Source organism: Chrysemys picta, chromosome 25 (assembly GCF_011386835.1).
Source record: "Chrysemys picta bellii isolate R12L10 chromosome 25, ASM1138683v2, whole genome shotgun sequence".
NCBI lineage: Eukaryota > Metazoa > Chordata > Testudines > Emydidae > Chrysemys > Chrysemys picta.
In genome coordinates this window covers 7201939-7226345 of record NC_088815.1, presented here as the reverse complement: position 1 = coordinate 7226345, position 24407 = coordinate 7201939, and the positions used below count along the sequence as shown (strand labels likewise).

Sequence of the window (24407 nt, the reverse complement as noted above, 5' to 3'; positions counted from 1 at the left end):
GGCCTGGGGCAGAAGGCACCGCATTTTAGCGGGAGGCAGCCGAGTCCAGGACAGGGGGCAAGGGAGTCCTGGGATCTCTTCCCTGCTCTGCCACTGACCTGCTCTGTGATCTTGGAGGCATCGCTTGACCTGTCTGTGCCTCGCTTTCCTCATCTGTCCCACGGGGATCACGTTACTTGTCCAGCTCCCTCATACAGTGCGTTGAGAGCCTGATCTGGGAGGTGCTGTAGACATGGGGGCAGTGCCTCCTGTCCTGCCTCACAGGGCAGCGTCTGCACTCGGTCGGAACCCTAGTCCTTGGACCACCCAGATTAACCCTCTAGGCCCGAGATAAGACAGCTATGGACTGAGTGACACAAGAAGCTCCTGCCCTCGAAGGAGACACCGGCCCCGGGACGTCTTTTTCTTTAAGGAGATGAAGCTAAGCGTTCCCAGGCAGGTCCCCTCTCAGACAGGAGTTATGCAATGGCTTGGAGCCATTCCATGTGACCCAGACTTGCTGGCCCCCAGCCACCACACTCCTCACTGGCTTCAGCTGTTACAAAACGGCAGTGAAAAGAAAAAAAAAGAACAGGCAGTCACTGAGCGAACGTCTCTGCCATCGGCGTGTGCGCATGCCATCGAAACGTGGGTACACACACGCCACCTTTGTACAAGTGTGCGGGCCATCAACACATCGGCTTGTGCGTGTGTAGGTGCCACCGACACTTATATGTCCTTGTGCCATCCACACGTGTGCATGCCTCTATGCCTCTATGCACACATGTGTCATCTATGCATAAGTGTGTACGTCCGTGTGTGCCATCTACACGTACATGGATATGTGCCATCTCTGCGTGTGTCATCCATGCATAAGTATGTGCGCCATCTACATTCTTGTGCACCATCTATGCATGTGTGCCACCTAAACACATGTATGTCTGTGTGTGTGTGTACCAACTACATGTGTCTGTCTGTGTAATTGCCACTCCCATGCCTGTGTGACTAGGTATGTATTCCATCTACATAGAAAAATCTCTCTACCCGTGTGTCCGTGTCTGCCACCTGTGCTGGGTGTGCTACAAAATTATAAGGGCCGAGCACGTGAAAATTTGACCCTGAGTTCTTTTGAAAATCTAGCCCTGCCTATCTGACGTGTATACGTAATACTTGGTCCTGCCAGGAGTGCAGGGGGCTGGACTAGCTGACTCTCGAGGTCCCTTCCAGTCCTACGATTCGGTGATTCCATGTACGTGTGTTTGTCAGAACATGGGACAGATGGAACGTGTGTGTGTGAGAGAGAACACGGGACAGATGGAACACGTGTGTGTGTGTGTGTGTGTGTGTGAGAGAGAGAGAGAACACGGGACAGATGGAACGTGTGTGTGTGTGTGTGTGTGTGTGTGTGTGTGTGTGTGTGTGTGAGAGAGAGAGAGAACACGGGACAGATGGAACGTGTGTGTGTGTCAGAACATGGGACAGATGGAACGTGTGTGTGTGTGTGTGTGAGAGAGAGAGAGAACACGGGACAGATGGAACGTGGGGGGTGTGTGTGTGTGTGTGAGAGAGAGAACACGGGACAGATGGAACATGTGTGTGTGTGTCAGAACATGGGACAGATGGAACGTGTGTGTGTGTGTGTGTGTGTGTGAACATGGGACAGATGGAACGTGCGTGTGTGTGTGTGTGTGTGTGTGTGTGTGTGTGTGAGAACACGGGACAGATGGAACGTGCGTGTGTGTCTGTGTGTGTGTGTCTGTGTGTGTGAGAACACGGGACAGATGGAACGTGTGTGTGTGTCTGTGTGTGTGTGTCTGTGTGTGTGAGAACACAGGACAGATGGAACGTGTGTGTGTGTGTGAGAACACGGGACAGATGGAACGTGTGTGTGTGTGTGTGTGTGTGAGAACACGGGACAGATGGAACGTGTGTGTGTGTGTGTGTGTGTGTGTGAGAACATGGGACAGATGGAACGTGCGTGTGTGTGTGTGTGTGTGTGTGTGTGAGAACACGGGACAGATGGAACGTGTGTGTGTGTCTGTGTGTGTGTGTCTGTGTGTGTGAGAACACGGGACAGATGGAACGTGTGTGTGTGTGTGTGTGTGTGTCAGAACATGGGACAGATGGAACGTGTGTGTGTGCACGCATGTATGTGTTTATTACAGTCTCAGCTGACAAAGAGAGATTCAGGATACAACCATAAAAAAAAAAATCAGCAAACCCTATTTCCACCGGATCCAGAGCCACAAACACCTGCTTCAGTCGTTAGCGTTCAACGGTGCAGACTGATCGTTTGGCACTTGGGGCCTCCACACCAGCTCTGGGGCCCCTGCACCCGCTCCCATAAACTGGATCGTTGACTGCTTAATAGTTCGCCGTTCAGCGGGATCGCCGGCTCTGGCGTCCCGTCCTCAGACATAAGCTGCACTGTGTGCAACTGTGAATGGCTCCACTATGCTCCTTACAGTTTATGGGGTTCGGGGTGGGCAGGAAATATGGACTCACCACCTTCTTGGGTGTCAGTGAAGGCAGCTTCCCTCCCACTCCTCTTACTGCCCCCATCCCCCTTCCTTGGCCACCGGCAGCGTCCGCGAAACCCAGCAGTGTCGCTGGCTCTCCTTTGGTTGCAATAAGCGTGTCAAGGCTCGGAAAAGGATGAAGCATGCATGGTTATACACAGGCAGCGAAACACCCCTCCTCCTCCCCCCCCCACCCCCCTACAAACAAAACCTCATGGCCTGATTCTCCACTGCCGAGAGCCTTGTGCAGCCATCGGCACCTGTGCAAGACAGACGACCATGGTAGCCTTCTACACCCACTGGGCACGGGTGTTAATACCTGCACAGGGTGCAGGGCTATGGAGATTCAAGCCCACAGGCTCACCGGGTGGCACGGTGACCACGCCACCACAGCGCCAGTCTTGATCTCTTCTTTCAAGCACAAGTCCCACTGATTGACTACAGACGAAGAACTTCAGTACCGAGCCCGACGCTGGGACGCCGCACGAGCGCTAGGGCAACGCCTTGCAACTCCACCGTGCCTCTCATCCCAAAAGGTCCCTACGTCTTTTAACCGCCAGCATACAGCGATCACTTCGCCCTCTCTGGAGTGGAGCGCGGCAGTTGTTTAATGCTGGACAGTGACACTCCAAGGCAGCAAGTGGAGCCGGGTTAAAGTGGTGCACAGCTGCACTCAAAACCTGGGACTGTGCTGGGATGCAGCGATTCTGACCTCTGGGGAGTCATGGAGGATCATCAGGGATCAAAAGAGCGAATGCCATCCTTGGATACATACATGGGGCACTCTCGAGTAGGAAGCCTAGTATACCTCTTGGCACTGGTGCGACCGCTGCTGAAATACCATGTCCAGTTTTGGTGGACATAATTCAAGAAGGATGTTGATAAATTGGAGAGGGTTCAGGGAATCATCGAAGGATGAGAAAACCGGCCTTCCAGTGAGAGACTCCAGGAGCTCAATCTATTTAGCTTAACCAAGAGACGGTTAAGGGGTGACTTGATCCCAGTCCATAAGTACCTGCTTGGCAAACAGAACTTAGAATCATAGAATCGTGGAATAGTAGGGTTGGAAGAGACCTCAGGAGGTCATCTAGTCAACTTTGATCCTGGGCTCCACAATCTAGCAGACAAAGATATAACAAGATCCAATGGGTGGAAGCAGAAAGTCTAGAAATAAGGTACGAGTTTTTAACAGGAGGGTAAGTAACCACTGGAACAATTTACCAGGGGTACTGGTAGATTCTCCACCACTGGCAATTTTTGGATCAAGACTGTACTGTAGGCGCTGCTCAAACAGAAATTAATTCAGGGACATCCTATGGCCCGTGTTATGCAGGAGGTCAGACTGCTCACAACCATCCCTTCTGCCCTTAGAATCTCTGACTATTCTGGTATGTGCTAGCTGCCTAAAGTAACACTAGGGAGGGGCCGAGGGGCGGGTTTAGGGGGTTCTGTGCGAGTATCACCACTCTAGGATCTATGGGATGAAATTAAGCAAAGGAAAATCTACACTAAATATCAGGAAAAGCTTCTTACTCCTGAGATCTGCGAGGCTGACAGGAGGGAACTGGTCACTGCTTTCATTGTTTGCATCACTTAAAAATGGCCTGGACAATACACTGCGGGGAACCGGTCCCCCACTGGTTGAGGGTGGGCTTGATTGATTGAGGGCTTGCTTCTCCACGGCACTGCAACTCTCACTATTATTTTTCTAGCTTGGCCCTGTGCAAACATGCGTTGTCACTGCCCCGAGGTTTACACCATTCAAGTCAGATGCAGACGGATGGTGGCTAAAAGTCCCACGCATCATGAGGGGAGCATGTCTGACGGAGGGAGCTGAAGGAAGAGAAGCGCGTGAGGGAAGGAACATCCACGCTCTTCAACTCCCAATAGATCGGTGAGTGGAAATCAAGGCTGGAGTTAATCCTGGCCCGAGCAGCTTCTGGAGGCAGGGGAAAGGTACTTTAGAGCAGCCGGAGAGCCAGTGACAGTACGGCGCTGAGGAGGAGTGTTGCCCAGGAAGCATTGCAGAAGGAACGGTGAGTCATACTGCTGGGCCCTGACTTCTATATGGATCTCATGGAGTCTCAGGGTTTGCAGGTCATGTCTCTTGCCTCTTGCTCTGGGCTCCAAATCCCTCTCCTGATGGGAGCATGAGCAGTCAGCTCTGATGGCTCTCACCTGCCAAGATTTTAGGGTCCCTTTCTCCCCCGTCTGTGGGCTCTCCCCTGGAGGACGCATGTCAGCCAGACGATTTAGAGTTGACGGGACACGGCAGAGAATGCTTTGACTTGCCAAAACGTGTAGGTTTCTAATGAGGTAGCTGCAACTCAAAGGCTATCTATGCCCAGTCACCGACGAGACACCGCGGTTCATCGCTTTGGAATATGGGGCTGATAGCCAGACAGGGGATTGAACTAGTTCTTTTGTTCTGGTTTCAACTGAAGTGTGAAATCCTGGTGCCATTGCATGGTAAAACTCTGGGTATTGCATGCACTAAGATCAACTCATGTTAGGACCAATATCTATGTAGGTTTTGCATTCATTAGGGTTTTGCAAACCTAAAAGGAGCAGAATCCTGTTAGTGATTTGTTTTTTCTTTAAAAATTAACTGAAAATGGAACAGAAGAACGGCCATCCTGGGTCAGACCAAAGGTCCATCTAGCCCAGTATCCTGTCTTTTGACAGTGGCCAATGCCAGGTGCTTCAGAGGGAATGAACAGAACAGGTAATCATCAAGTGATCCATCTGCTGTTGTCCATTCCCATCCTCATGCAAAGAGAGGCTAGGGACACTATCCCTGGCTAATAGCCATTGATGGACCTACCCTCCATGAATTTATCTAGTTCTTTTTTGAACCCTGTTATAGTCTTGGCCTTCACAACATCCTCTGCCAAGGAATTCCACAGGTTGACTATGCATTGTGTGAAGAAGTGTTGGAAACCCAAAAACGACAGCATTGGCCTAGGACAATCAACAGGAAGTGAAAGCGACTAGAAACGGTGCCGCCGAATAGTCTGTTTTCACTGCCCATACTGAGTGAAACCAAAAAATAAACTACCAGCATCACTGGAGAACAGTCCGATCCTCAGCTGGTGTCAACTGATGTAGCAGCTCCACTAACTTCAATGAAGTTATGCTGATCGTAAAGGGATACTATCGAGCTAAGTATTTCTCATCTCAGTTACTATTAACACCTTGGATTAGGTCTGAAGACAGTTTCAATGTGATTCGGCTCTGGAAACTGACCCCCAAAATGGCCTGGTGTTTCTCATGCTGGAATGATTCCACATCAGATCTGATCGGCTTACCAACCAGAAGATGGTTTTCCTAACTAGCCGCCCTGCAAACCTTGCCCGGAATCAGAGTCAAGCTGTGCTCTTTCTGGTTCCTGCGTCACCCAGACATCGGAGCCTAAACTTCGCCATAAAACTCCAAATCTGCCTTGAACCTTTCTGAAAGTTGAGGGACTTTGGTTCGCTTTCTGTGGGTTTTAACCTGATTGGCACTGCCCCTGTGCTTGGTCTGGGAAGTGACAAACGGCTGAGAGGCACTTCCCGGCTTGGAATGAACTCAGAGCTGGTCTATGGAGGTTTTCAGAGTCAAGGGGGGGTTGGATAAGCTTTAGATACGGCCGGAACCATCCCACTAACTGATGTTCTCTGCTCACTGGGCCCCAATACAATTCCTGCTGAAGTCAATGAAAAGACTCCCCCATTGGTTGAGGTTTCCTCGGAGCCGCACAGCGCTCACCATCTCCTGCCCTGGTGGGCAGCCAGGACTGACCGTGGCCATAAATGCTCCCCTCCCCCTCTGGGTCACCCCACTCCTCCTGAGCGTCGGAGCATTTTATTCCTCCATTGTCAGGGGCCCAGTGACCCGTCTTATGGCCAACGGGCCCTGGGTTCTTTGCACTTGGTGCTGCCCTCTAGTGGCCAGCTGCCTAAACTAACAAACAACACCTGTGACCTCTATACTTTAAGTACCGGAAATCAAGCATTGCTGGTTTTTCCGTGTGGCTGCCTAAAGCACATTTATATTCCTTGTATGGGAGGGGGAATCTGTATAGCTTGGGGCAGCCAATAGCCCTCCCTGAAGCTAACAGCTCTCTTTGTCATGGGTTTTGTTTGGGGCATTCCGTGCCCAAGTGTTCTGCCTCCAATACCTTGTCCTTGTGAACTGGGCAAAGGGGTTGGTTTACCCAGAAAATCACAAGCGCAAAATCTATGTGATTTTGACCATATGGCTAAGGGTGAGTAGGACTGGAGAACCAAATATAAGCGTCTGGAAGGTTTAAACATCAAGGAGGGGAAAGGAATGTACAGGGAGGGCCAGTGGGATATAACTGAGAATAATTGGATGAGATGGAGCAAAGGAAACACTTGGTATGTTTAATATAAAGAACTCTTCCTGACAGCGAGATCAGGGGATCATTTCAGAAAAATTCTGGGGCAGGACAAAGTTGTGTCAGCAAATAGAACATTATATGTGATATTATGTCCTGCAAGTCATGGTGGGGGTGGGGGTGGAAGACATAATCAAGCATATAGATCTATAAAAGTCACGGAGGGGCAAAACAAGGTTTAGGGGATCAACTGCCCCCTTGTCCCATAGCAAATGATGCCTGTCTATAATTTTGTGGAAACATGGAACCGGCTGAGACCAACATAGATACAACAACACTGCAAACTATAATTCAGCGGATCAGACTCCCAAGAGACAGCGTCACTGATGGAGACATTTAAAACTAGACTAAGAAAAGCACTGGTGAACAGACGGTGGGGAGGAATCTTGCGCCGGCTGGGGAAATTGACTAGATGGCCCAATAAGTCCTGTCCCTTTCCCACAGCTTCCAAGCTTCTATGATGGATCCAAACCAAAAGACCAACAGAAATCACAGAGCCCCAAGAACCCTCGTGAGCCTCTGCACAGCTGATGCCAGACCCTGAGCTGTCAAAGTCTAAACCCTACTGACAAAAATGGATAAAACCAGGATAGAAATCCCATCTGGCTGGTGTGTCTGAGGATGATAGCGAGTCTTCTCCCATGGAAATCGGTATCAGCTGCCATTAGAAAAACTCAAGGCTTACAAACACTGTGATATTGGACCCAATCGCTGCTGAGAACAGCTCTGGCCCCAATTTGAAAATTTAAATCTTGCCGCACACCCCTAGTTGGCGCCAAAGTCAGAGGGTAGCAGCCCTTCCACAGTGCTCACACCAGTCCAGCATTCAGTGCCTCTCCTGATTTCATTTTGCTGGACGTGATCGCCAAGGTTATTTTATAAACGCCTTCCTATTTATAGCGCAGCTCTACCAACCCTAATGAGATAATCTGCTGGCATTTCACCATCGCTAACATTTACCTTGATGTTTAAAATAACATGGTCCGGGGGATTAAATGAGAAAAAAAAACCCCCTTTAAAAATATAATCAAGGCAGAGAAACATATGACCCAGTCCGAACTGCCAAATGCCTGATGCTGGCTCACAAAATTAGAGGCACTGTAGCTTTTTGGGGGCAGACAGTTTATAAGCCACATAGTACAGGAGGGAAAGCAAGCCTTGGCGCTCCTGAAGTCAGAGAGAGAGAGAGAGAGAGAGAGAGAGAAAGCAATGTGTGCTTATACTCAGGAACCAGGGTAGCTAAGAACATATAATTCTGCAGCGTGATTACAGCTTTGGGGCTTGGTAATTGAGAGTTTCACCCCATAGCCGCTTTGCAAAAGGGACTCCGATGTTAGAACAAACAAGCATGCAATCAGAATCTAAGCAGTTGACTGGTGTGTTTGGGAGAGACAGAGAGCAAGCGAGAGCAAATGCCTGACTCCTGGTGTTTGCAGCCACTCTGAAACACAACCCAGAGTTTTTATGGAAACTCTGAATGTTGGAGACGGGTGAACATGGTTTTCATTCTCATAAATGTTTTTCCAGCATGCAGTATTCCTCAGCCTCATTCCTTCAACCGGAGACCGTTTGGATTTCAAAGAACATCTGCATAACCCCCCTCCCGTCACCCCCACAAGCCCAACCTCTGAGAGTTTGCTCTGCAAAGATTTCTTTATTAAAAAAGCAAATTACCTTGGCTATCTTTTCCCCCTCTTTCTTCTGTTCCCCCCTTCTAGTGTGTCAGTGTCTCTTCTTTTTCCCAGCCGCAGCCAAAAGCGTCTCTCTCCCTCCTGCGTGTGTCAGAAACTTTCCAGGCTGCGGGCGTGTGTGTCGTCCTTCCTCAAGTCACAGCAGAATAGCCTTCTTCTGTCAGAGGTCGGCAGCTCTTGAGTGAAAGGCTTTGCTGAAAAGTCTCCTTTCAGGAAGTGAGCGGTAATCAGAGAGCAGCTTGCAGGCAGCATGGATAGGGGCTGTTAAAAAAAAATCACCGCTCACTCAGGAATTTTGCCAGGGATACACACACACAAAAAAAGTCAAAACCCCACAAGGCCATAAAAGCCCTGCCCAGACTGATGAAATCACTAAAGAAGGCAGGCCTTTTCTGTTACAAAATAAAACTACTCAGTTTCCCTGTTCTAAAAGGAAACACTCCATCCCTTACTTGAATTAATGGGACCAACTTTTCGTGCTGTGTTTGTACCGGGCCTATCATGGTGGGGTTCTGCTCCATGACTGGCGTTCCTAAGGGCTACCGTAATTACATATGGTAAATAATTATAATAATTAATGACCAGGAAACTAGAGCAGTGGTTCTCAACCAGGGGTATGTGTACCCCTGGGAGTACGTAAAGGTCTTCCAGGGGGTACAGCAACTTATCCAGATATTTGCCTCGTTTTATAACAGGCTACATAAAAAAGCACTAGCGAAGCCAATACAAACTAAAATTTGATACAGACAATGACTTGTTTATACTGCTCTATATACTATCCACTGAAATGTAAGTACAACATTATATTCCAATTGATTTATTTTATAATTAGATGGTAAAAATGAGAAAGTCGGCCATTTTTCAGTAGTAGTGTGATGTGACACTTTTGTAGGTTTATATCTGATTTTTGTAAGCAAGCAGTTTTTAAATGAGGTGAAACTTGGGGGTAAGGACTGGGAATGGCTGAGCCATTACAAACATTGACTCTATCTCCCCTTGTAAGTACTCTCACACTTCTTATCACACTGTCTGTACTCGGCTAGCTTGATTATCACTTCAAAAGTTTTTTTTCTCTTAATTAATTGGCCTCTCAGAGTTGGTAAGACAACTCCCACCTGTTTATGCTCTCTGTATGTGTGTATATATATCTCCTCAATATATGTTCCATTCTATATGCATCCGAAGAAGTGGGCTGTAGTCCACGAAAGCTTATGCTCTAATAAATTTGTTAGTCTCTAAGGTGCCACAAAGTACTCCTGTTCTTCTTTTTGCGGATACAGACTAACACGGCTGTTACTCTGAAACTTGGGGGTATGCGAGACAAATCAGACTCCTGAAAGGGGGACGGTCGTCTGGAAAGGTTGAGAGCTCTGAACTAGAGGAACGGATCTGAAGGTGATGTGCAATAGATGTTTTAGAAATTGGGCTGCTTTCCTTTTCCACAATGAATAAAGAAAAGGTCCTCCCCTCCCAAACGCCTACGTTTCTTTTCCACTGAAGATTTAACCATAGAAATATCAGAAACATCAAATCTAGTTGTCCCTGGACCATTTGTACCATGAGCTCTCACCCCTTTACGAAAAGGGTTGTGGGGAGGGGTTGGTTCTTTAACAAAAACATCCTTTCTCCAACTTGTTACTAGGCGTTGGAGTTTAATACCAACACACTGAGTTTGATGGTCCGTCATTTGGGGGACGGCCACCCTTTCAGCTCAGCCTTGTCCACAATCCCCCGCCAGCTTGCTGGAAAAGTTCAGGGCCCAGCTGAACCCGCACAAATGTCTGCTCTGCTGCTAGTGACAGTGCTACTTAAATCGCTTGCTAGCCTGGCAAGGTTAGCTCTGAAGAGCCTTCTGTTTCCCTATTGCCTCAGGGAGACCACGGAGGGGTCACTTTGGCCACATGGCCAATCCCGATCAGTCTGGAAACACGGGCTGCAGGGTTTCCTGATCGCTGGGGACCATCAGGAGCAGAGAGGGTGAACTGGGGAATGAAGCATTGCAGCCCCTTACCCTGCAGCAAAGGGTGCCTGCCTCCCAAAATCCCGCAGCCCACCACACTCCTAGCTCAAACCGGGGCATGTTGGAGAAAAGAGCCATCAGGTGCAGTGATGTAGTGTGCATACAGACACCACTAGCCAATGGAACAGTGGTTCTCAGCTAGAGGTACACATACCCTTGGGGGTAGGCAGAGCTCTTCCAGGAGGTCCATCAACTCATCTAGGTATTTGCTTAGTTTTACAACAGGCTACATAAAAAGCACTAGCGAACTCCGTACAACCTAAAATTTTCATACAGACAATGACTTGTTTATACTGCTCTGTATGCTATACACTGAAATGTAAGTATAGAAGATAAAAACCCTACTCTGGGGACTGGAAGACATCCTTTAACCTAAGTGGCTTGGCTGGTTCTGCCTATCCACCCTTCAGCCAAGGACCCTGATGTCTGTATAGAACTCAGCCAGGATTTCACTCTGAAAGCCCCAGCAAGAGGCCGACGTTCTGGCGGGTGGGTAACACACACATGGCTACGTTGGAAGCATAGACAGCAGAGGTCAGAGCCGCCGGTGTCTCTGCACGAGGCGACACTGGAAGCACAGAAAACGTCAGGCAAGAAAACGCCTTTTCATTTACGGACATTAAAAACCCAAAGGAATTGGCCATTTATTGAATAAAAGCAGTTCAAAGAGGAGGTGATTGTTGGGTTGGAGTCTTGGCCAGCTCGCTTGGTGGGTGGGAAGAGTGGCTTCCTTCCTTCCTCTTCATGCAGTGCACGCTGCTTTGGCCATTGTATGAGCCCCCAAAGTACATGCATAAAAGAGCAGCCAAACAAAGTATTTGGGGGCTTAATTGTTGAATGGAGCTGCTTCTGGCCAGGGGAACACTCACTAATTGCACTGAACCTGGCCTGAAGCCAGGCAAAGGACTTTCGAATGACTTCTCTCTGCTAAAGCTTGTCATCAAGCACTTCATGTATAATTACAAGGAAAGGAGGTTCCAAACATACACCTTTCCTGCCCAGGAATTTGCTGCCCCGCATTCTCTCCCCTTGATATTTGTTTTTTCCCATTGCGGGAAGAGATTCTCCTTGTATTGGAAGTTGGATTTTGTGGCTTCTCAACGGATCTGCAGAGATACCGCTAGAGACCATATCGTAACATACAAGGGGGCAGGGTTAAAGTACCGTCTTATGCTCAAAGCCTCCTAGCCCTGCATCTGAGCACAGAGCCATACTGGGGGACTATCATCTGCCCACGCAGTCTCCCTCTCCTTGCAGGGCACCTGAACAAAGTGGCTGGGACTGGCTGTCACTCGCAGCCCGAAGGAGGAGAGGGTTTCCTGGCTGGCGTGAACCAGAGCCCCTCTCGCCCGTGGTAATAGCGCCTCCAACCCTAAGAACTGGCCAGGCCCAAGGCGACTCATGCTGGAGCCATCCAGGAGCTTCCTGGTTGTGACTATCCTGAAAATCCGCAGCAGCAGGGATAGAATTCAGTTCCAGCTCCTTCCAAAGCGCAGGCCTCTGTCGCTAAAGCAAACACTGACCGTCCATCAAGCTGTTAACAGTGCATGGCAGCAGACACACAGTTGTACAGTTCAGATTCTCTCCAGTAGAGGGCAGCGGTGACGAAATGAAGATTTCGGGCAGGACTGGCCTGCAAACCCCACCGTTCGACTAACTACGCACACCGTTGTTTCGGGAGCCGCTCTCTCTCGCAGTGAAGAATTTTGGTCCTGTTTCCAGGAGACGCTCAAAATCCCACGCCACTGGCTTTGCTGCAACCTCACTAGTTTGGACCCTCACAGTTTGGAGCCGGAAAATCAGCAAGGGCCTTAAAAGCAGTTTACACTGCGCCCTCGTGTGGCCACCACTGGCAATAGTCACATAAGGATTCAGGTTACCATCATATTTCAAATGCACTCAGTCAGTACTTCTCACATTTTCCCCACGTGACATTGCATTTGGCCTGAGCAGAAACTTTTGCTCCAAGGTCCGGACTGCTTAGTTGTCATCCGTAGTTAAACGCGGAGATCCCACAGAGCTGTTGTACGGAGTCCGATCCCGTCCCTCTAGAAAGGTTGTAAACACGATCACATACAGTCTGATGCACACGGCAGTCATCGTCACTGGATACAGTTGTCAGATTCCCCCGAATCTGTGGGGTGCTCCTGAGTTTTCAGGGGGCTGCCCCACAGCTCTGGCTCGTAGGATAATTAAAGAGCCCCTGATAGTATTTGAGGTCTTGCGATGTTGCTCTGCAGCAGTGTCACGACATTGTGTCCTTTTGCTGGAATGTGGCATCCCGACAAGATGACACAAAGAAGGGTGTGATGCAGAGGCCTGGTGCTGTGTTGTGATCGTTTTGTACCACAGCGAAATAAAAACAGGAACCAGGTCTTTCTGTGCTGAGATCATGGTCTCTACCACCTTCAGTTATCCCCATCTACCCAGCTATCCCCTCAGCCAAAAAGCCTTGGACCTAACGTATATGCCAACCAACATCCCGATCACCTGACTGTACTTTCCCCCCACCTTTCATGTGCCATCTAAATTGTCAGCATCTCAGGTCCTGGGTTTTTTTATGTTTGTACAGCACCCAGCACAATGAGGACCTGCTTGGGACCTTTAGGTGCTATCGTAATAAACAGCAGCAGCAGCAGCGAGTAATTCGCACTCCCTGCACCCTTTGCCACCCAAAAGTTGCAGGGCTGAGCCCTTGCAAGTGAAACTAACTACCAAAAAACAGTGAAACTGACGTCCTTGATTTTCATAGCCTGAGCTGAGAGAAATGCAAAAAGGAAGCAAGCTAACAGCACCAATAGGGAGAAATAGATCCCATTAATAAAAAAAAATGGTGGTCAGTTTCATTAATCTCAGGTATTCCTTGTCATGGAGGTGATTAAATGAGTTTGGTGCAGTAACTTGATGTCACCCTAACTACACCTCCAAAGTTATATGAGTGTCACTAGGGAGAACAAAGGCCCAGTCTGGAAGTGATATCGAACGACTGATGGCTTTGACAGTGTGGCTGGAAGGGGACATGGCTTATTGCCCCGGCCTAATGGGGGCTTTGAACAAGGACAAACGTGCAGGCGAATACAATGGAGAGAAAGGGCCCTTGGCTGAGGCTAAACAGGCAATGAATGGCTCAGGTGGACAGTAAGGTTGGTATGTTTAATAACACTCCGGACCCTGTACTGTGCATCATCCCGCATGTAACAACACACAGAGATGGCTGTAGTGCCTTGCGCACATTTAAATTCAGCTTGCTGGTTGACTTCCCTCTCATCTGCAAATACCTCCATTTTCCCTGTTATACAAAGCTGGCTTCCTTCCTCTGCATCCTTTGATCAGTTCTCAGGAAAGGATTTCAGCAACACCAACACCCCTTACCGCAGCACCCTTTGGGATAATCAGACCAAAGCCTGACTCTGATCTCCCAATGTATATCGGGAGCGGCTCCGTTTCCACCAGTGTGTATAATCAGAGTGAGTTGACAGGCCCCCAGGCCTGGTACTTATGGCATGCTATGGTACTTATACAGTCTCAGTTACCAGAATTTCTGCGCACCTCACAATTGTTAATGGATTTATCCTCAACACCCAGCAGGTAGGACATCCCCATTTCATAGATGGGGAACTGAGGGCCAAAGAAACAACGTGATTTGCCCAAGGTCCAGCAGGGAATTGAACCTAGGCCTCCCAAACCCCTGGCTAGTTCCCCAACCACTAGGCTTTCCTTCCTCCCCTTATCAGCCTGTTGATTTTGAATTCAGACCTGGTTCCCCTGGGGTTTTTTGTGCATTACTTTTTCCCCATGAGTCCCTGATTCATGGATATCATCTTGTCTTCCTCAGCTGGCCAAAGCATAGATAGTGATGCACGTGGACGGTCTCCTGGGGCAACTTGAGAGGACGCTGGGTTGTTAAAAATCCAAGACTCTGCAGGAGGCCAGATCTAAAGCCCACGAGATCCAATGGACAGGCTCTGGCTGAGACCCTTGGACACGGCAGCTGATCCAGCCGCGTGCATCCTTAATCATAGTTCTGGCCTGAAGCGCACTGAATTAAGGAAGGCGTCTCAGCTCTCAATGGTGCAAAGAGAACTGTTTTAAGGCAACAGAATGGGAACGCCACCCCAGAGGTAGCGAGGCTGACTTACACAGCGTCGCTGGAGACGGTGATTTATAAAGCACAGGACAGAGGGTAATGTGCAAACATATGGGAATCATTTATGGATTATATTGATGGGTCTGGGATTAATGTATGAAAATATGTCACCCTGCTATATTTTGTTGGAAGGCTTGCAGGACTGTGAACAGTTCTTGCTAAAGTATGCATTCTGCTGCCAAGTTATGGATGTATGTTTCTGTCATCTTGTTGCAGGGGCTGTGGGACTGACTGGTGTGGTTGTGATGTGTTGTGTAATTAGGGCTTAGTCAAGAACTGGGCTGTGAACGTGTTTGCAGAGACATGAAGAGTGTGTGTGTGAGTGTGTGTGCATACACACCACTGCCCTCTCCTGGAGGAATCAGAATTGCCCAGCTGTGTGTCAGAGGTACACATACCCCCAGAGGGTACGCAGGGGTCTTCCAGGGGGTACATCAACTCATCTAGATAGTTCCCTATTTTACAACAGGCTACACAAAAAGCACTAATGAAGTCAGTACAAATGAAAATTTCATACAGACAACTTGCTGATGCTGCTCTATATATACTATACATGGAAACAGAAGGACAATATTTATATTCCAATTGATTTTTTTTTATAATTATATGGTAAAAATAAAGAAGTCGGCAATTTTTCAGTAATGGTGTGCGGTGACACGTCTGTATTTCTATATCTGATTTTGTAAGCAAGTAGTTTTTAAGTGAAGTGAAACTTGGGGGGTACACAAGAGAAATCAGACTCCCAAAAGGGGTACAATAGTCTGGAAAGGTTGAGAGCCACTGTCCTATACTATCGAGAGAGATCCCTGGCTTCCCTTTAGCTCAAATGCACTGCTTCCTTGAAGCAGGAAGATCTGGGTCCTATCCCTACTGAGGCTATGAAGTTTTGAGTGGGGATGGTATGCAGCGTAGCAGTCCTGTGTTTAGTGTTAAACCTTTAATATAGGTTGGTGGTCACAACCTCATGCTGCTGCAGAATTAAATGTAAGAAAAGAAATCCCAGATTGAAACCTGGCAATAAAACCCCGTGGTGGGGAGGGGGGGGGGGGGAGGAGAAACATTCATGGGCAGCTGGTCTGTCATATGCTTTCTGTCCTAGGATCTTGTTTGCACTTGCACTTGGACCTTAAAACACTTTAGAAATATCAGAGGATTAAACCTCTAACTACTGGACCAGTACGTCTCAACATTTTCCATACCTGCACCCTCTCCCCTCTTCCATACCGGGACTCCCCCCAGAATCACCCTCCTGGGATATAACTCGGACCAATCTGAGAAGGGCAGGGTGGTTGTGACCCTCCCAGGTTCAGAACCCCTCCACTAAACATCTCAGCCTCCTTCCTTAAACAGACAGAAACCAAACCCAGGAGTTATTTGCCCATGCCGGTCACTGGGAGGCCCGGGCTGGTTTTCGTATGGCGGAAGGGACTATGTGACCACTGCCCTCTAGTGGATTGAATCAGATCTGTGCAGAAGTTTGTGCTGCCCTCTATGGGAGGAGGCCTATGAAGAGGACCGAATCCAAAATCCAAATACAAATACAGCTGCCAATGCAGCTTCTCCTACATCCTCAAAGGCTGGGATTTTGGAGGCAAAAGGTGCTAAACTCTGTTCCCCACACTGTGACTGTGGTGTAGACAGGGCCTTTGCTGCACGCCTTTTCAGAGAGGGCGCAACAAAGCCCTCTGAAGGAGGAACGGGATAGGCCGAATACATCCACAGGACCAAGATTTCCAAAGCAAGGAGCCGTTGCCTCTTTCAGCAGCTGCGAGGCTCTGGGGGAACCAGGATGTGAAATACCTGCAGCACGCTCAGTGAAACTGCAGATAGGGGATTTGTGAGCCAAAGGACTGGGACCGTTAGCATGGGTCTTTTCCATGCAGCAGCACAGAAGATGGACAAAACCAAAGCTTGGTCACTGTTCGGCGTCCACGGAGAAAGAGGCACTGAGCAGAATGAGATCCTCCCGACATGCCTTCTGGGTGCTCGCAATGAGCTACTGTTATTACTGCAAAGGTACATAGAGCTTTTCTCATACGGAGGCGAGGTCTGCCTGCTGACAAGTACAGTAGAGATGGCTGGATGGGTAATGGGGCGGGGATCCTTTCACCTCTCAGACAGGGATTTACAGCCAGTGCAGGGGTAACCCTAAGTCTTTCCCACCTGAGGCTGTTCAGCGTGAAATGGGTTTGGTGGATCTCAGATCAGCTCTTAGTGGACAGATGTGATGTTATTGACATGAACTGTAACCATATAGATCATTGTGGCAACCAAGTTCCTGTAGTGGCACCAAATCTTGTATAAAGGGGGTCAAATAAGGTGTCTAAGACAAGGTTATGGTTTGCTGGTTACGATTATGTTGTCTGTATGCATGGGTCATTTTTGTATTTAAAGTTATAAGTATTGGTTCTATACGGTCTGTATTTCAAACTTGTGCTATGCTCCTGGATTACACCCCAGACAAGTTGGTGTCAGCTCTGCCGAGCCTGCTTGATGGCCCATGAAGGACCATCAGCTACACGGTTGACCCTTTGAGAGGTGGCAGATACACCTTGTGACTCAGCAAGACACACAGGGACATGCCTATAGACAGGACTCTGAGGTTTTTCCATGCCATGTGATGGACAGCTCGTCCTTGGGACAAAGAAAGCAGAGACCTCATGGCAAGAGATTATAACAAGCTGCTGCATCTCCTCCATCTTGTCTTCAATCCTGCTTCTTACCTCTGGAGTGACTTTGTTACAAACGGAAGTTCTACACAAAGGACTGAGAAGCCATCCCAGCTGGGGATGTTCCAGAGACTTGAGTTGAACCTGCAGTTTATTCCATCACCGCTACAAGCCTGAACCAAGAACTTTGCCATTGCTGTATGTAATTGATTCCATTTAACCAATTCTAGCTCTCACCTATATCTTTTTCCTTTTATGAATTAACCTTTAGATTTTAGATTCTAAAGGATTGGCAACAGCGTGATTTGTGGGTAAGATCTGATTTGTATATTGACCTGGGTCTGGGGCTTGATCCTTTGGGATCAAGAGAACCTTTTTTCTTTTACTGGGGCACTGGTTTTCATAGCCATTCATCCCCATAATGAGTGACTCTGGTGGTGATACTAGCAAACTGGAGTGCCTAAGGGAATTGCTTGTGTGACTTGTGGTTAGCCAGTGGGGTGAGACCAAAGTCCACTCCGTCTGGCTGGTTTGGTTTGCCTTAGAGGTGGAAAAACCCCAGCCTTGGGCTGTAACTGCCCTGTTTTAAGCAATTTGTCCTGAATTGGCCCTCTCAGTTGGGTCCCACCAGAACCAGCATCATTACAACAGGTGTCATATCCCAAAAAGCCATTAGCGGGGCAATACAAATGACCCTTTCTTGGCGGTCTCAGTGGAGTGGCCAGGCCCAGATTCCCTGCGCTCTAGCCCCCAGTGATTTCTACGTGAAGGGCTGTGGCATGTTAGTGAGGTGCATTGTGCCAAAGGGCTCATTTCCCGGATAGTGTCTCCTCCATGGATGAACTTTGCTCTCCAGGCAGGGCACATCAGTTTCTTCATTTGATTTTGTTTTCCTCCATACCAGGCAGTTATGCAACCATGTCGGGCTGGTTCTCAGAACTCTGTGCCCCTTCAGAGCTGCAGAGCTTTCTTCTCTTCTTTCCTTTCCTGTCTTTGCGACAAGGAAATAGGTCACATTTCAAAGAAACCTAGAGGCGGGGGTTTGTGAATGTCAGTCAGCACAGGGGATGGGACGTGGCTCTCTCGCTCTCTTCTGAAGCCATCACGTTGCTTTTACGCCCAGGAATATTGTTCGCTTTCTTTCTGCGTATTTGATGTAAAGAAATCCAGCCGAGACCCTCGCCCCATCTGCAAAGCCAGGTAAGCTACGGTACGTGGTCCCTTCTCTTATATCTTTCTACATGTCCTCAGAGCACCGAGGGCCTGTTAAGTATCACTGCAAATGCACTGAGCCTGATTCACCGCTGCATGGCTCCAGTTTCACCCTGTTGATTTCAGGAGCGGTGCAGCAGAACAAAACTGGAGGAAGGTTAGAGTGTTTCAGGCCCCCTGGAGTTTTCTTTTAAAACAGAGGGAAGTTAGACAGCTTGGGGTAGTGATTAAAATGGCCTGACATCCTTTTACCCAGTGGCTCTCAAACTTTTCCATACCAGGACTCACCCCCAGAGCCTTTTCTCCGATCTAACTGGGATCTAGCCAGAACCCCTGGTCCCAGTTAGCAACACGGGAAGGAGAGCATGGCTGAGATTCCCAGACCCCTGTTCACAAACACCTTTAAATAAAGAGGGGGCCTTCGTAGGCTCTCCACCTACAAATATCGACATCAACTATACTCCACAAGACAGGCTGTTGGCAAATTTTCATCTATTTCCCTACATTTCTTTGTCATCTTGTCTCTTCTTGCTCTGCACTTGTCTAGTGAAGACAGGCAACATTGCAAAATCCCATCAATTCGAGCTTGGTTATGGGAAAAAATGGAACAAAGGAAATTTGAGGTTAAGTTTCCAGAAATCTTTCTTAACGGTCAGATTTGTTAGACCGTGGAATAAGCTCCCAAGGGAAGCAGTGGGAACCCCATCAACGTGGGTCAGTTATAAGTAGATCAGGACAAAGAGCTGGAGAAAAGATCACAGGGAATGTTCCTATGTTGGCAGGGGGATGGGATTAGGTGATCTAAGCGGATTTTTGTCAACCGTGTCTGATTTCTGTATTTTTTCCATTCATTATCCTTTCCCCACTGGTGTCGAGGAGTGGCAAAGCTTCCTGTATGCCATGCTGATATTCCTGTAAAATGCTTTGGCACCACAATTGAGGAATACACAATTTCATAAACAAATAGGCATGAAGCCACAATTGCATGAAGTGATAACTTGTAACGTGGATGGGCGGTTTTATGACTTTTTATAAAGGTTCTTTTCCACCATAATGAGGAGACAAAACATGACAAGGTCACTCCTGTCCTTGGGCACCTGTCTTTCAACCAACCAATGCCCTGGGCACATTTGTCCTTCAATTGGCCAATGCCTGGGAAATGAAGGAGCAGGCAGAGGGTTTTCTGGGGAGAACGTTAACCCTTGGTTACCTATCTCTGCTGCAGCCTCTGTGAAGCAGTAAAACGGGGCTGGGACCTGTTACGAGCAGATGTCCCACTGGGAAGTCAGCCTGTAAACATGACGTGCGTGGGACACGGGTTAAGGGCCATGTCACGTTTTGCACTGGGTCCCGGGTACGTCAGGCAGCACCGAAGTGGCAAAGGCTTGGGAAGATTGACTTGGCTCAAGAATGGCAATAAATATCTTAGCAAGGATGGGTCTTGACTAACACAAACCTTGGCCCCATGGGGCCAGCAGCATAGGAAGCAAAGAGGTCAGGGACTGAACCATTTTTCACCCCTACTAATGGCCTTGTAGGTCAGAGTTGAACCATTTTAACGGGGGGGGGGGGGGGGGAGAGAGGGGGGAGGAAGAGAGAGAAGCTTGTATTTGCTGATGTCCATCTAGGTGAAGACCTATATATGTGTTGCAGGACACCGGTCTCGGGGCCACTGAGATGTGGCTTTCTAGACAGAATGTGAGGAATCAATATGAAATAACTTGAAATTCTACATATGTTGTAGAGCACCTGCTTTTTTACGAACCGTTGTTAATCCCAGTTACCATAACGAAGTATTAGACAGACTGCAACATACGGACTGTCAGCATTATGACTTCTGCTGCAGACTATATCATTTGTCTGGGATCATTCCCTCTGCCTCCCCGTGGTTAATCTGTATTTTTAAATTTAGTTCATCCTGACTAATTATTATCAATGATTTCATTTCTATTGCAATACCACTCCCAGGCCCTTATCGAGGCCCCATTTGCGAGGCACCTTACATCCCTGGAAGGAAACGTTGGTCCCTGACCCAAAGAGATTGGTCCCTGACCCAAAGAGATTCCTAGTATTAGACTAGAAACAAGTACAGTTGAACCTCAGAGTTATGAACACAACGGGAATGGAGGCTTTTCAGAACTCTGAATTGTTCGTAACTGAACAAAAACGTATGGTTGTTCTTCAAAAAGTTTACAGTTGAACATTGACTTAATTCAGCTTTGAAACATTACTATGTGGACGAAAAATGCCGCTTTCCCTTTATTTTGTTAGTAGTTTACATTCACACAGTACTGTACTGTACTGTATTTGCTTTTTTTGATCTCTGCTGCTGTCTAACTGTGCACTTCCGGTTCCAAATGAGGTGTGTGGTTGACCGGTCAGTTCGTAACTCTGGTGTTCATAACTCTGAGGTTCTACTGTAGATACAAGCAGCCGGTATGGGGGTGGGGGAGGGGAGAACGAGGTTCATGTCACTTATTCATTAACTGCAGGGGGAGAAAAGAAGGAATGCTAGATGCTCTCCTGGAAAGGACAGGTCCTAAAGAAGAAGGATGGGACGGTGGTTAGAACATCAGCCTAGGTCTTGGGAGACCAGGGTCCAATTCCCTGCTCTACTCCAAACTTCCTGTGTGACCTTATATCAGACACATCTACCAATGAAATGCAGCCCGCTCTGGGGTGAAACAGCAACCGTTCTTAACCGAGAACAAAGTCAGCAAGTGAATGATGCCACGTGAAACTGCAGGGAGAGGCCGAAAAAATGTTCTTATCCAAGTGGATATTTTGCCACATAAACAGGGGTGTTTAACCACCGTGTATGTAAGAATCATCATGGAGCTTTGATGACCACACAGGATGGCCCAGGCTATGCGCCTTTTCTGAAAGTCCGCACCCCTAGCATCCCATGGCTTCGCTGCTGATCCAAAGGGAACAGGGCCCTCACGTCCCTTAAAAATCTCCCAGTCCAGTACTGACCCAGCCCAGGGGGACGTAGCTTTGAGGTTTGACCACCATCACAGCCCACGCCCTCACTCTGTGCATGGGCCAACGAGATGCAACAGAAGCCCCCTCAATGTTAGGTCCTCGAAGCTCCCCGCCGTTTTTAATGTGTTGCCTCCAGTTAGCTGCTGGCGTGGAACTGGGTCGTAATCGGCTGTCATCTCTGGGCAGTACGACAACTCAGACAGGCTGGTTATTTGTCTGTCAGACCATCGACTATCACAAAGCATTTTACTAATTCAAAGTAGCCCCGAGATCAAGTAGGTAAGGTTGCTGCGATGACAGTTCTGCTGTGGCATTGTCGGCTGCTTGGGCACGGAGGGCTCCTCCTCGCTAGGGTGTGGTTTGCAGCACAGGAGGTAGGATCTATGGGGGGGATCTGAGATTCCTCTGGGATACCCCATCCCAGACCATAGTTAGCCCCTCCCGCTGCTTGCGAAGCTGTGGCTACACGCTGGTGCGATGAGAGCTAGGACCAGTAGGTCTCCTCGAGCTGCGAATCACTCTCCCAGCTCTGTGTGTAGACATACCCTGGGTACGTGCAGAACATGCAGTAAGAGGACTGCAGGACGGACTGGCAATGGGAATTTAGTCCGTGAGCAGCTGTGTCTATGAATGCCCAACGCGGACAGGAAAGCATCCCAATTCAAGGCAGCACGTAAGATTGGCTTCCTGGGGCGTAAGCACAATGAAACTTAAGCACATGCTTAATGGTTTCCCTGAATCAGGGCTAAAAATGTTCCTCAGCCTTTGCCATGCAGCAGATGTTAAGGGCTGGATATTTCAAAATTCAGCATCCAAGCCACTTCCACAAACAATGCAAAAAATTACAAGTGCATTTGCACACTCAGAATGGACCCTTTCACACAAGAAACAGCAACTAGCGGACACCGACATCCGTTTTCACTGAGTCACCTGCTTTGCACAAATGCATGCTGGTCTCGTGCAAACATCCGCTTGCACTTCAGTGCCCATGACGTTTTGCAAGTGCAGCAGAGCTGATGAAGTTTGAACCTTTTCCCCCTGGGGTCTTAATGCCACCCTTTAAAAAAGGGGAGAGCCCACGAACGTGTCTTTTAAGCACGTGCGTTAATGTGAGTTTTACCCACATCTTTGGAGATTAACAAGACAGGAAAAAAATCTTCTGCTGAGAAAACGGTGTTAGTGGCATGCTCTCCTCCAGGCTAATGATTTGGATGTGGGGAGTCAGCCCCGAGGAGCTACTGACCGGGCTCCCAGCCTGCATTTAAAGATCACTTGCTACGGGTGTGAATATTAGTCAGTTCTTGCACTGCTTGTATTGGCTGCCGATTAAGCTGTGCATCAACTGTAAATTAAGCGTATGACTTAAGGGTCTTCAAGGAGCAGCACCGGTCGGCTCAACTGATCTGTTTTTGCTGGTCATCCCAGATGATGATTAGTTCTGCGCTGGCTTGCGATTTCATTTGCCCCGATTAGAACCTTAACCAAAATCGAAGCTCTTAGGTCTTTCCTCTGTGCACTACCCCGCCCCCACTGCTCTGTAACCAGCCTCAGTATTTCAAAGCAGACTAAGCACAGGAAGTTTGATTCTTATTTATATGAAGGCCCCTGGGTGTAAATGAAAGTCAGGCCCTACATTCGCTGCTGCCTTGAATTGTTCTTCATCTGGCATCACTGTTTGCAAACCCAGCCCACTAATGTTAGGCAACTAGCGTAGGATTTTTCAAGGGATCCGAAGGAACCAGCTCCCATTTAATTTCAGTAGGATTGAGTGCCTAACTCCCATAGGCTTTTTGAACATCCCGTCCTTCCACATTTCGGCACCTAAATCCGTGGCCTGATTTTCAAGGGTGCTGAGCATTCCCAGATAGACCCGGTTGGGCTTTTTTCAAACACAGTGAGTTTGGGGTCGACAAACGCCAATGAGTTGAATTGGAAACTTTTTGCGGAAAAGGGCCAGTTTTGACTAATTTTACGGCTAGAAAAAAAAAAGTCGAAAAAACTTTCCCAAATGGTCAAAACAGAACATTTCAACATTTATAAACAAACATGTCCAGAGTTCCGGTTTAAAATGACTTTGCCTTTCAAAATTAAAAATTAGACTAACAATTAAAAAAATAAAAACGGTCAAAATTGAAATGACTTCTGTTTGCCAGAAGCTGGGAATGGGCGACAGGGGATGGATCACTTGATGATTCCCTGTTCTGTTCATTCCCTCTGAAGTACCTGGCATTGGCCACTGTCCGAAGACAGGACACTGGGCTAGATGGACATTTGGTTGACCCAGTATGGCTGCTCTTATGTTCTTAGGGATAGCTGTAGCCGTGTCAGTCCCAGGATATTAGACAGACAAGGTGCTTGAAACAATAGCTTTTATTGGACCAGCTTCTGTTGGTGAGACATTACCTTACCCACCTGTGTCTCTCAATCTGAAATGAAACATTTCAATGGACCTGAACATTCCCCCACCTGACATTTTTGAGATTTGGCCTTTTTGTCCCAATTCAGGCTGGGAAAGTTTTTTGATATATTGAACATTTTCACAGGACAGGAAAACCATTTTTCATCCAGTTCTACTCACAACTCCCACATAGGCCGGGATGTCAAATGAGCTGAAGGGAATTAGGGGCCCATTGACTTTCAGTGGGATTCAGATGCCTAATTTCCTTACAGTACCTCAACAATGCCACAAAACCACCACAGCAGAGAGTCTTAGAGCCTGGGTTTCGTAGTCCAGGCGCCAGCCCAAATCGGGAATGTCTACACCACTATTTTTAACCCTGGAG

At 48.2% G+C, this 24407-nt stretch overlaps 2 protein-coding genes across 4 annotated transcripts in view; one reads left to right on the top strand and one right to left on the bottom strand.

Annotated features, from left to right (window-relative positions):
* ADAMTS10 (ADAM metallopeptidase with thrombospondin type 1 motif 10) overlaps positions 1–24407 on the bottom strand; it is a 137455-nt gene that overhangs the window by 96353 nt on the left and 16695 nt on the right. For both annotated transcript variants that reach the window (XM_005281234.5, XM_065578598.1), the window contains one exon: positions 8575–8852. The gene's annotated coding sequence lies outside the window, so the exon portion shown is untranslated. The remainder of the gene's footprint in view (positions 1–8574; positions 8853–24407) is intronic.
* The window catches only part of LOC101946149 (tyrosine-protein kinase ZAP-70), a 46606-nt gene continuing 40523 nt past the window's right edge, over positions 18325–24407 (top strand). The window contains exon 1 of one of the 2 annotated variants that reach the window (XM_005281235.4): positions 18325–18627. The gene's annotated coding sequence lies outside the window, so the exon portion shown is untranslated. Of the gene's footprint in view, positions 18638–24407 lie in introns of both variants that reach the window. The other variant, XM_065578599.1, reaches the window with a different exon arrangement.